We start from the raw sequence: 12429 nt of genomic DNA, 5'->3' as shown, positions 1-12429 counted from the left end.
ACAGAAGTGCTCCAGAATGTTAGGCCCAGTGTTGAGCTTTTGTTACCTAGAGGCTACACAAGCCAGCAAGTACCAACGACCAAGCCGGGTAGTATGTCACAAGCTCCCTTGGTGGAGTGAAACTCTGCCGTCTGCTCCTTGCTATGTAAAATATAACCGGGCGCTGGCGTAAACTCTCGACCGTCTCACACTTTGTTTAATTAGTTTTCTGTTTGATGTTTATTCAGCTGTGTGAAAACCCCGGAGGAACCCTCCTGAGGGATTAATAAAGTTTAATTTAATTTAATTTAATTTAATCAAGTGACTTATATATCATGTTTAACCCGAGTAGCGAAAGACCGCGGGGGTTTGAAGACGTGTGTCGGTCGGCTCAGATATTTGAAGTTTACACAGCTACATTCTCACCTGAAAATATGTTAAAAGTTTTTTTGCGACCCAGAAAGAGAAATAAGATTAATATTAAAACTAAGTAGCTGCCGCCATTGTTGGAAACTGGAATTGGCTGGGCCGTGCTATGAATTCTGCGATATGCTTTTTCAATTTTGTTGGTCCAGGTGGAAAATCGGGAGAAATTCAGGAGAATGGTGGCTCCATGAGATTTTCAGGAGGGGCACTGAAATTAGGGATTCTCCCGGAAAAATCGGGAGGGTTGGCATGTATGGTTGTGGCAACACCACTAACCTTGTCAAACACCTCAGAGTAAATCATATCACAGAATATGAGGAGTGTATGTTGAGGCAAACTGAAGAGGAGGACAAGGACAGGTGCTGCTAGGGCGAGACAGACGTTTCTCACGGAGTCCTTTAGTGCTGCAGGCAGGCAAGGTGTTCAAATAGTGCACAACTTCAGTTTTTTTTATTTCTATATGATGAACTCTGCATTATTAAGTGATAAGAACAAGTAATCTGATGTCCTGTAATCATTATGACGCTATAATTTGAGATACAATAAATAAAATAAGTTTTTGTACAAAGTATGGTATCGGATCAGTATCGTCGATACCACCCTGAATATTACTTGGTATCAGATTGGAAAGGAAATCAGTGGTTGTCAGGGCTCTGTGTGCGGGCAGGCGGAGGGGAGGATCTAAGCGCAGGACTCGAACACAGAATTGTAAATCAAAACCTCAGCTTTATTGCTGACATGAGAACCAAACATGAAGTGAATACAGAAACCAAAAAAACACACACACACACACACACACACACACACACACACACACACACACACACACACACACACACACACACAGAGGCATAATCTGAAGGTACGACACGTGTGGACGCGGGAAAACACAGGGCTTAAATACACAGGGTAGTAATGAGGGAATGGGCAACAGAAGGGGGACACAGCTGGGAGAGATCAGGGCTAACGAGACGTGGGGGAACCAAGCTGCACACACTAACATAAGACAAAGACTTTAACAATAAAACAGGAAACATGAATTACTAAACAAGAACGCAGACTCGACACTGAGAGACAAAATAACATGGAATACATACATGGAACTCAAACAATACATGAAACCACAAATCCTTAAGCACGGATAAAAAGAAAAAAGAAACTAATAATAAGCATCATTATCACTACAAGAGAACAAGAAAACAATCCATGAAGCAGAATTAAACCAAAATATAATAAACTCAAAATACTGGGTCCAACGGACCCAGAACCGTGACAATGGTATCGCACATCACTACCGAAAACGTTTGTCTAGGCTTGTATCTCACTTTTTTCATTTCAAACAATCAACATAAAATTTCACAGACATATTTTTATACGGTTTTTAAGGCTGTGGTGTTCATTTTTAAGCCCAGCGGCAGCAGCAACACTGGGCTGACACTAATTAGCTAGCAAGATTATAAACCTGGTGCTAAACTAAGAGAAGCCACAAAATCAGTTTGAATAAGAGTAAAAGTGTACTCACCAAGTCAGTGTATCAGGTAAAGATCCACAGCAATTATAACAATAATCTCTTGAGCTGAAGCTTCTCCAGGTTTGCTCAACATATTCCAGAAAAAATGCTGGCCCCATGAACATGTGGACTGATCCGTGCTAGGGAGGAGGACAGTAGTGATGTGGCATTTTCAAACCACATCGTTTCATCCTTCCGCACTGAGAAGCAACATTTCCAGCTTACCTAGCTTTTCTAAGTAAAGAAAACTCAAATAAATTGAGTTGATCACCATTTTTGCATGAAGAGTACTGGTAAGTTACTTAAATTGAGTTCTAATAACAAATTGATAAAAATTGAGTTCTGCCTACGTAATATTTTTATTAGTATGTCTTTTTTTAATTCTATACTTCTGTTTAGAATATACTTCTGTTTCTATATGTAATGTAGTATCATGTTCTCATTGTGTTTTTTTTCTCCTTTAATGCAGCACAAACAGGTAAGAAAGGCAGTATTGTGTCCCCATTATTGCTTTCTTGTCATCTTTTTGAGTGTGTGGTGCGAGTTGGATATGAATTTCAGTTGACTGCCATTGCCATTCCAGAATGCAGATTCTGCTCTGTAGTCTCTTGCATGAGACTGGTTCAGACCATTTTGCTTCCTGGCTTGATCCTGATTGGAAAAAAGACCAGTTAACTAAGTGGCATGGATGTGTGGACTGATTTCAAATGTGCAGTAGTGATGTGCGGATCGATCCTGAAATATCGATTCCTCCGATACCAGTCATTTATGTTCTAGAATCGATTCTCACATTAAAATATCGATATTTTAGTAATTATGGGTAAATTTGTAGTTCATCATTAACAGGAGCACAGTGGAAAGAAACTATAACATTCGGATTGTCTACATTCAAAGGAACTACTTCCTCTTCCGCCTTTCATAGTCATGTGCGAAATATGGCTGTATAAATGTCTCGCAGCCGCTAGTGCGCACTCACAACAATGGCTGAGCGTAATTGTGCGGACGTATTTTACCTCCACAAACAGCTGAGACGTGGTTTGCGATACATGTGGCAAAAAAGTGAGGTGTTGTGGCCATACTTGCCAACCTTGAGACCTCAGAATTATGGAGACATTCAAAAGGGCTGGGGGGGGGGCTGGGTTAAATACATTTTACAGGGTTTATTTATCGGATAAAATACGTTAAATGTCACCGTTATTATTAGAGATGGCACGATACCACTTTTTTTATATCCGATACCGATACCAATATCATAAATTTGGATATCTGCCGATACCGATATGAATCAGATATAGTGTTTTTTAATCAACAAAATTGTTTTTTTTAGATATCTTGCTGCATTTTGTATAAGTTCATACTCAAGTTTAAAACAACAACTACACTAAAGCTATTCTGTTATACCTGTATGCAAAAAAAAGTTTCATAGTTCAGCAATACTGATCAATCTAATAAACTTAAACCTACACCATCCTCCCTATTCTGGTATTTTAAAGAGTACTTAGCGTAAATATTAAGCAACCTAACTAATAGGGTTACAACTCCCAGCAACAACAAAAATAAATAAATAAAAATAGGGAACCACCCCTCATGCTCCACCTCATGATGCCTAATTGACGTAATCAACCTTAATTTGATGCAGTGTGAAAAAAAAATGCACAGAAATCAATTATTTTTCAAGAAATATTAAATAGATTCAACATCTTTCTTCAACAAAATTGCAGACTGCACAGATGGTACCTTCCCAAAGGAAAAAGTACTATAGCTTATGTTAGATTATAATATTATTTTATGCCATGTTATACCCCTAATTAAAGATTGTGAATTATTATGTAGTTTTAGTTTGCATTATTCTCCTGAATCAGAAGAAGCTGATAACTATTGCATTAGTTAAACTGATTTGCATTACATTAAACTGCTGACTTGTTGTGAATGAATGATATTGTTTTATGATGCATTATACTGCTGAGTTATAAGAAATCTAATTTGTCTGAGTAGAAGAGAACAGAGTGTGCTGGAGTTTTCTGCCCTATTTCAGCAGGAGCAGATAAACAGGGAGCCAAGGTCGTAGCTTAGGCGCTGTGTGAGAGAAAGCATGTGAATGTTTAGGCTTTGTATGATAAGGTGGAGGCACCAGAGGCTATAAAAGTTTGAGCAATGCTCCACCATTTTGAGATTTTCGCTCTGTACCACTGCTCCTTGTTAGACTGTGTGAAGCACAGTAAACAATTCAGTGGAGGCTTTGAGCCATAAACAGACATCACGCACAGACATTGTTTTCATTATCAAAGTGCTTCAGACCATGTCCTCTAAATCTACACAAATGGTGGAGCATTGCTCAAACTTTTATAGCCTCTGGTGCCTCCACCTTATCATACAAAGCCTAAACATTCACATGCTTTCTCTCACACAGCGCCTAAGCTACGACCTTGGCTCCCTGTTTATCTGCTCCTGCTGAAATAGGGCCGAAAACTCCAGCACACTCTGTTCTCTTCTACTCAGACAAATTAGATTTCTTATAACTCAGCAGTATAATGCATCATAAAACAATATCATTCATTCACAACAAGTCAGCAGTTTAATGTAATGCAAATCAGTTTAACTAATGCAATAGTTATCAGCTTCTTCTGATTCAGGAGAATAATGCAAACTAAAACTACATAATAATTCACAATCTTTAATTAGGGGTATAACATGGCATAAAATAATATTATAATCTAACATTGTGAATGAATGATATTGTTTTATGATGCATTATACTGCTGAGTTATAAGAAATCTAATTTGTCTGAGTAGAAGAGAACAGAGTGTGCTGGAGTTTTCGGCCCTATTTCAGCAGGAGCAGATAAACAGGGAGCCAAGGTCGTAGCTTAGGCGCTGTGTGAGAGAAAGCATGTGAATGTTTAGGCTTTGTATGATAAGGTGGAGGCACCAGAGGCTATAAAAGTTTGAGCAATGCTCCACCATTTTGAGATTTTGAGGCTGTCTGCATCAGTGTCCATCTCCCACGTGTGTGATCATTAAATCATCGTTTGACTCAACCCGACCGGACCAGTGTTGTTATTGTGGTTTTTCTCTTGTCTCCATCCCCAATATTTTGAACCTTAACAACAACAAGTCAGCAGTTTAATGTAATGCAAATCAGTTTAACTAATGCAATAGTTATCAGCTTCTTCTGATTCAGGAGAATAATGCAAACTAAAACTACATAATAATTCACAATCTTTAATTAGGGGTATAACATGGCATAAAATAATATTATAATCTAACACTTACTAGGGTATATATATTAGACTTAATAGTCACTATATACATTAATTGACTTCTATTCATTTTACATCAAATTAAAACTTTGGGTGTCAGATAATTATTTATTAAAAGCTAGACATTTTAAATGAGAATAAGAAAGAAAAGTATGTCTTTGTGCCCCCTTTCCCCTGTTCATGCCCTATCGGCCCCCCTGGCTAAACTTTGCTAGATCCGCCCCTGCACAGTTACCAGCCGTCAGCTACGTAGAAAAAGATCCTGGTGTAGAAAGTAATATTAAATAAATTCTAACAACAGCTGATCAAGCTTAAACGTGCTGCTGTTGTTCAGCCGTTGGTTTCCTCTTTCTGGTGCAAAGTGGGCCAAAAACAAGCAAGACAGACGGACTCGCGACAGAAAAGCCGATCAGCTGATCATTAAGCAGTTTCATGATTGAAGTAGCAGCAGGAGAGGGAGGAAGAGAGAAGAGGCAGTCGCTCCATAAATCGGTTGTTAAGCTTAACGCAGGAATGCTTTACATTCAGAGATGGACTTACACACTTGCTTTACTTCTCTCGGGGATAACTTTGTCGGAGATGAAATGCCGGGTTGCTAGCGAAGCTCCACATGCTATCCAGACCACCGACAGGTCCCGCATGCCACAGCCGCTCTATCACGTGACTACACTGCTCCGACGTGCTAACGTTCTGAGGCGAGTTACGGCGTGTTGCAAGTTTTGTGAGGTGCTTTCGTGATATTTAATGGATCGGATTACATTTTTTATTTTTCTCCGATATGACGAGCGTATGTCGAGACGAACTGAAGAGGAGGACAGGGATGTGAGTGAAGTTGGCCCCCCCCCACCTTCTTCAAATCCAACAAAAGTGGTATCAAACGTTTGTGCTACGTCTGTGCTGGTTTGTGCTGCTAAATTTTTCATTTGTGCTGCTATCATTTTAAAGATATTAATTGAAATTTCTATAGGTCATCAGAGGTCAACCAGCCCCCCCACATTAATTACATTTAAAAAAATGGGTGTCAATCAACTGTGCTACGTTTGTGCTGGTTTGTGCTGCAAAAATTGTCGTTTTTGCCGCTTTCATTTTAAAGATATTAATGAAAATGTAAAGGTCAAAAGGTCAACCAGCTCCCCCACATTATCCAAATCAAACAAAATTGATGTCAAACGTTTGTGCTACGTTTGTGCTGGTTTGTGCTGCAAAAATTGTCATTTGTGCCGCTTTCATTTTAAAGATATTAATGAAAATGTAAAGGTCAAAAGGTCAACCAGCTCCCCCACATTAATGGAATTGAACAAAATTGATGTCAAATGTTTGTGCTACGTTTGTGCTGGTTTGTGCTGATAAAATTGTCGTTTGTGCTGCTATCATTTTAAAGATATTCAAGAAAATTTCTAGAGGTCATCAGAGGTCAACCAGCCCCCCCACATTAATGGAATCAAACAAAACTGGTGTCAATCAACTGTGCTACGTTTGTGCTGGTTTGTGCTGCTAAAATTGTCGTTTGTGCCACTTTCATTTTAAAGATATTGATAAAAATTTCTAGAGGTCATCAGAGGTCAACCAGCCCCCCCACAGTAATGGAATCGAACAAAACTGGTGTCAAACGTTTGTGCTACGTTTGTGCTGCAAAAATTGTCATTTGTGCTGCCTCTGTTTTAAAGATATTTATGAAAATGCAAACGTCAAAAGGTAGTGCTGTTTGTAGTGCTATTATTTTAAATATATTAATAAAATTCCATCCATTTGCGTATCCTTTTAAGGGTCGCAGGGGGTGCTGGAATATATCCCAGCTGTCATAGGGCAAGAGGCAGGGTACATCCTGGACAGGTTGCCAGTCTGTCACAGGGCCAACACACAGGGACAGACAGCCATTCACACTCACATTCACACCTATGGGCAATTCGGATTAACCAATTAACCTATCACCACAAGCTGCATGCCTTTGGAGAGAGCCCGGAGAGAACCCACGCAAACACGGGGAGAGAACCTGCAAACTCCACACAGAAAGACCCTGACGTGATGGTGGAATTGAACTCAGGACCTTCTTGCTGTGCGGCAACAGTGCTAACTACCGTGCTGCCGTAATAATAACATTAAACAACATTTATGAAGAAATTTAAAGGGGCATGCCAGTAGGTGCGTTTATAATTAGATAAGGTGTTTTGAGCCAATAAGCTGGTTGTGGATCACTGACTACCATGTTTCTTAACATTACCTTACTCCATCTAGTGTGCTACCAGCAGGGTATATGCTAAAATGCTAATGGTTGTTAAAACATTAACCTAATAATTAGGGGTGCAACGATACACAAAATTCACGGTTCGGTTCGGTTCGATACTTTGGTGTCACGGTTCGATATTTTTTTCGATACAAAAAAATGTTCACGCCTTTTTAATGTCATTTATTAAAATTATAAATATATATTTTAACTCAAAAGTACAGTTTTTAAATTTAACCCTAACCCTTGTGCGTGTTTTTTATTTTGACAGCGAATGCGCACCTGCGGACCACTTATGTGCAGCCCTGGTTATATAGCTCATCATATCACAGCCACAGAAATTCTTTTGTCCATGAAACCATAAAGCTGCACTTTCTTTTTGCCTTATAGTCTCATTTGTCATAACTTTTCCGTTTTGTGGTAAGCTTTTCTTTGGCTGTCACTTCTTCACCCTGACCTGTCTTATTTGGCTCAGCAGAACTGAAATATATATCCTGCTGCTTTTACACACGCACTCACATAACGCTCAGCGATTCTCTGCGCGATCAACCTCTCACATGTTTAAGCTGCGGGAGATTTCACTTGTCATGTTTGCATAGTAAGCTAACGATTGATAAGACGATGTCAGAGGAATTGGTGCGCAAATTATCATCACTCACCAATCAGTGCTGTCCGAGCGATTGCAAAGTGAAAGCAAAAAAACAAGCACAAATTCAAACGCGATTTCAATATGTCACATATTGACAGTGGCTCACCGATGCCAATGACATAATTACCCAGCTACATTTCCGAAAAAATGTAAAAGCATTGACATATATTTTTCCTTCCTACAATAACCCGACGGGCAGGACAGAGATAGATTTTGGTGGCTCGACTGGAAAAATCGCTAGCCCCGGGACGTCAGGCTAGCGATATTGCAAGCCCTGTATCTGATTGAAGAATCATGCATCTTTGGAAAAGAGAGTTTATTACAGAGAAATGGCTCTTTCCAAAATAAAAGCTATACTATACGCTTCTTCTGGGCTATATTCTCAGCAGCATATTAAACATATCAGGTCCCCATAAGGAGACTCATGTGCTAACGGCTGTCTAAATGACTCGGCTAAAGTTTGTAGCATGCATGCTTGTTGTTTTTGCACTAGGATGATGTAAATGTGCAGTCATATTCGTTGTGTTCCCACTAGTGCTTTCAGGTTAATCTCGTTGAAATGACGTTAACGCCACAACACGGCAAATCTCCATTAACGAGCTACCCCTGATAGCCCCGTGCATGGGGCTAGACAGCCAACACATTAACGAGCTAACTGCGCTAACACACTAGTTCCCACACATGTAATTGAGCATTGCGTGGCACATCCAACATACTGTTTTACTTTAGTCCATGACGCGCTTACCTTCAGGGTCATACATCACATGAAAACCAAAATAATTCCAAACGCCAGATCTGAATGAGGGTGGGGGAGGTTCAATTTGCCATGTTGCAAGGAGAGCTTAACTTCTGTCTCGCTAGCTTTCCCTGCGCTCTTCCTTCTGACGATGCTGTCTGTGTCGTTACACTGTCGAGCGCTCAGTGGATCTGCGCTCGACAGTGTAGCCTAGGCGGAGTAGTCAAACGCAGATTCACTGAGCGCTCAACACAGACAGCATCGTCAGAAGGAAAGTTGATAAAATAAATTACAAATTTTGTATTGTTCGATATATGCGTACCGAACCGAAAGCACTGTATCGAACGGTTCAATATCGATACGAATATCGTTGCACCCCTACTAATAATATGTGAACTGTAGCTTTTAAGTCAAATGCTAATATTAACAAAAGTGCTGTCATAAAAAAAAAAAAAAAGAACAAAGCAGCTCTCCTTTTCAAAACAAAGACTGCAAGACTTTCAATGTGGAACTCCCATTTGAACAGTGGATACATATGATTCCACATAAAGTCACATACAAAAAGAATACTTTCAAGAAAAGGGAATACACAATTTTGAAGCCAGGTACATGGACTCATGTTGTAAACCAGGGAATCTGGAAAGAGGTTAAAAGTACATGCACCATTACTTTTAAACGAGCCAAGGTGTACCCCAGAACTGTATCTTGTTTTATTAAAATCAGAGACTTTTGCAAAGAGTGTAGTGGCCAGCTGTACATTACATGTGATAAGGAACCTGAAAATCACTGCTCAATGGTGCTGAAGTGTGTAATGGCAAACACGGATGAATGCATGCACACTGGCTTTTCTAAGAGAGCCATGTCCGGAAGTCTGAGGGCACAAGTAACAAAAGAACTTTGTGAAGGCAGACTGCAGCCCCATGTGTGGAGAGCATCAGAGGCAGCAAAGCTGATGGACTTTGGTGATCCAGAGCCAAGCCATCTACCAAATTTGACAACTCTGTGCAAAGCCAAACACAAACAAAATCAACTAGAAGTTGCTCATAAAAACCCAATACTGTCTCTCCACTCATTAAAATACAGTTCCCCTCACAGTGTAAGCATTTGGGACATTGGATTAGACAAGTTCTTCTGTCACTACTGGAGTCACACTCAAATGCTGATGTACAAGACTGAAAAGCACCCCATAGTCGCCTTTGATGCGACTGGCTCAGTTGTAAAAAAGCTTCTCAGGCCTAATGGTTTGTCTGGAAATATCTTCCTGTATCAAGGTGTGCTAACAGGAAGGGACAACTCTCACGTTCCAGTGGTGCAAATGTTGTCAGAGAGACATGATGTCCAGGCAATCACAAGATGGTTATCGGAATGGATTCATGCTGGAGCACCAATCCCAAAGGAGGCCATCTGTGATTTCTCCTTAGCTTTACTTGGTGCTTTAGTTAAGGCTTTAACACATCATTCAGATTTGAAGAGCTACATTAATGAATGCTTTGGTGTCTTGCTTCGGAAAAAATCCTACAAACTACCACCATGTTTCATCAGAGTGGATGTGGCACACTTAATCAAAATGATTTGCCAGTGGGACTGTTTGAGAAAAAAGCCTCATCGGGTGAGGGATTTCTACATGCGATCAATGGCACAACTTGTCAAGTCCCAATCCTTGGAAGAAGCAAAGGTCCTAATACGCAGCATTGCTATTGTGGCATTAAGTGAGACAGAAGGCTGTGACAGTTTTGGAAACCCCATTATGTCATAAGTGTCCAAATCAAATCTGAAAAGAAAAATTGCAGATGAGACTATGGCTGTTTCTGATGACAAGGAAGAAGAAGACATTAGATTGGATCCATGCACAGAAATAAACACTGACTTAAGGCAGTGAGTGGCAGATATTTGTGAGGGGAGCAGGTGCCATGCTGAAGAGCATGGTGATCGAGACTATGCACTATCTACCTGAGCTCGTCCCACACCTAATTAGATTGGGAGGATACCTACCACTCTGGACTGGAGTAATGGTTCCCCTATTTCAGAGCGAAAAACTCACTGCAACTTCAGCTAATGTTGAAGCAGAGTTCAAGAACATTAAACATGGTCTGTTCAAGCATGAAAATCTCCCTATGAGGATAGATAAATTCATTGCACGTCATCTTGGTTTTATTGAAGGGAACATGCGGATCTGTTCTGCAAAACAAATATGAAAAGAAGCAGAGGTTGCCAGACAGGATGGTACAGTGAAGCGTCAGTATCCACACAAAGCCTTTGTGGAGCAGGAAGTGGATGATAACCCCTCTCAGGAGCCCAAAATTGACACAGACATGGACATTGAAGAAACAGCAGCTTTGGAAAACTGGAGATGCCTTGCAGTTCCACCAAAGAAGAGGAAATTGACCTCATACCTCTCCCCTTGAACACCTGTGCCTTTGATGCCTTCTGTCAAAGTCTGTGCTGTGCTTACTGTGACAGTCGTACTGCTCAAAACATGTTGAATAGTTCAGAGGAGAACAAAGTATTCCAGCTTGTGAAATCCCTTGCTTCAAAGGGTGTCACTCAACATGCCTATTCATTGAGGGCAGAGGTGCTGAGCTCAATATTCTGCCCTGTTCAGTTGAAGACTGGTGTTCATCGTGTTGATGCACAATGCCATGTGTCCACAGTAATTCAAAAAACAATGACGGAAAATCCAAGTGTTCACTTCACAAGACAGTGTTCCTCCCAGTACTGCAAACTTTACACACCAAACACAAGGCAAATACCTTTTGTTTCCATTGATCTGTCAGTCCTCTCAGCTTCTGGCATAGCTCACCTTCAGTCTGCTGTTGAACAAGGGCTCAACCTTCCAGCATCGCCATGCCTAAGACCAATCGAAAGTCCTGATGCATCTCCAACAGCATTTAAAACAGATTCATCAGGAAAGCAACTTTGCACAGGGACTGTTTGTCACAGTTTCACCCTGAGAGACCTTGTATGGATTGACACAGACCTTGGAAAATGCTCTACAGAAACTCTGGAGCACAGTTTTCACAGTCCAAAAAGGTTTTTGCTTACTGAATTCCCATCGCAGTCATTACATTTCAGGAGGGCCCAACACCAGAAACACTCGGGCATTATATGACATTCTGTAACAGGACCCCGTACATTTGGGAGATGTATGATGACCTAAGAAAGGATGTAACCATAGCATCTGAAAACACCAGCGTATGTCCGCACGCTGTGCTCTACACAAAGGAATGATGGCAAGATCTCATGAAAGAAAGTCCTTTTCTAGTTTGTGAGTTAGATGATGGAAATAGCTGTTATTTTTCAGTTATTGTATTAGACTTGTGAGGCTCAGACAGTTCCATGTATTTACCTTTTCTAACAGGACATATATATACTACATTGTTCTCGTAGTTTTGTATTTTGTTACCAGCAAATAAAGTTTTTTCTCCAACCGAATGCATTAATTATTTTAAATGCTATATTTAACCTAGTTTTTAAATAAGTTATAGCAGTTTGATTACTAGGTTTAAGAGTGTGATCATAAGAAAAAAATATCCAATGCTGGTTAATATCTCTCAATTTCTTTACAGTAAAGAAAGTGGCTGGTTGAGCTTTAGAAACTTTTGGTAATATCTTTAAAATGAAAGCGGCACAAACGACAATTTTAGCA

Source organism: Aulonocara sp. 'chitande type north' Nkhata Bay, linkage group LG15 (genome assembly GCF_057382095.1).
Source record: "Aulonocara sp. 'chitande type north' Nkhata Bay isolate Kocher_YH1m ecotype deep benthic linkage group LG15, A_spYH_male_GT1.1, whole genome shotgun sequence".
In the NCBI taxonomy this organism is placed as follows: domain Eukaryota; kingdom Metazoa; phylum Chordata; class Actinopteri; order Cichliformes; family Cichlidae; genus Aulonocara; species Aulonocara sp. 'chitande type north' Nkhata Bay.
The sequence above is the reverse complement of the archived record's forward strand: the minus strand, read 5'-3'. Positions refer to the sequence as shown.